We start from the raw sequence: 1,694 nt of genomic DNA, 5'->3' as shown, positions 1-1,694 counted from the left end.
CTCTCTCTCTCTCTCTCTCTCTCTCTCTCTCTCTCTCTCTCTCTCTCTCTCTCTCTCTGGACAACAATTTGAAAAAAAAATAATAATAACAACAACAACAACAACAACAACAACAATTATTGTCGTTTCTTCCATCTTAAAATCGCCCGATAAATGTTCCTCCTCTTCGCGGGACGAAAGGAGAACAGCCCGATCGTATCCTTTTTTATCCGCGTTGTTTATGATTAGACAATTTTTTTCTTTTTTTTTTTTTTCCCCTCTTTTTTTTCTCTCTCTCTCTCTCTTCCTTTTTCCCTTCCGAATATCGACTTTTCACAGCTCTCTCTCTCTCTCTCTCTCTCTTTCCAGCAAAGCAAATTTGTTCGAGGCGATTGACAGGGCAGGATACCTAAAATCTACCTAAGACAGAAATCGGTGGAAAAATCAGTTGGTCCCTTTTTTCAAAGTGTAAAATAAATTAAATCCGTCCGCATTGTTTCCTATTACCTACTACATTAAAACGGTAAAACGGTATTATTATTATTATTATTTACACATTTGTGAGATTGTTTTGCGCGCGATCTGAGGTAAACGAGAGGTTCTTTTTCTTCTTCTTCTTCTCCTCCTCCTTCTCTTTCTTCTCCTCTTTCTCCTTTTTTTGCTGCGGCTCTGTTGTGTGTCACGTGACGCGAACGGGAAGCGTTTTTTTTCTTAACAAAGCAATATTCCCTCTCTATCTTCCTTGCTCGAATAAGTAAAGACGCGACGAGAGAAGGATGCGTTTCGAATTCACTTTGCGCGAATAATACACTCTCTATGTATGCATGTATGTATGTATGTATGTATGTATGTATACTTTGCTCGATCGATCGATAAATTATTACGGCGCTCTTTTATTTGCGGTCACAAACGGTCGTAATTGACTCTCTTCGCCTCTCTTCGTTTCATATATATATATATATATATGTATATATATATATATATATTTATGTATCTTTTCTATCTTTTTCTTCTTCTTATATTTTTATATATACTTTATTCTCGTTTCTTTTTTCGACTCTTTTAACGTTTCCTTAACGCGAGGAGACCGTTGAACATTAGTCCGACACACACACACACTTCCGATACACGAATCCGTCGATCGCCGGAAATATGTTATTTGGTCAGAGTTACTGGTCATCGCTTATTATAATAATAATAATAATAATAATAATAATAATAATAATAATAATAATAAATAATGTGCCGAATTCGTTGCATCGTTTTCGAGTATAATTTGTTGAAATCGTTCGCGAAAACGACGTAACGCTTTTCTCTATTTTTTTCTTTTTTAATCGTGAAAGACTCTTCCGATGCTTCTTAACGGCTCCTGCCGTTATTTCTCTCTTGAAGAAAGGGGGGAGAGGAGGGAAAAAAGATTCACGAAAAGTTCGTCGAAAAAATATGATTTAGAATTTATGAAAATTTTACGAGCGCGCGAGTTTATCCTCGGAGAAAATTGTTTTGGTAATAATAATAATAGCAACGAATACTCTCGAGATCATCTCGAGATCGATATATTCAAAAATATGGCGAAGGAGGAGACCATTATTATTATTATTATTATCATTATCATTATCATTATCATTATCGTATCTCGTCGATCACGGAAAAGTTGTTGAATTCACTTGAAAGGCACTCGCGCGTTTATTACTTCTCCCTGATATCCGAATTCG

The sequence above is a fragment of the Apis dorsata genome, unplaced genomic scaffold, assembly GCF_000469605.1.
Source record: "Apis dorsata unplaced genomic scaffold, Apis dorsata 1.3 scaffold_630, whole genome shotgun sequence".
NCBI lineage: Eukaryota > Metazoa > Arthropoda > Insecta > Hymenoptera > Apidae > Apis > Apis dorsata.
The sequence above is the reverse complement of the archived record's forward strand: the minus strand, read 5'-3'. Positions refer to the sequence as shown.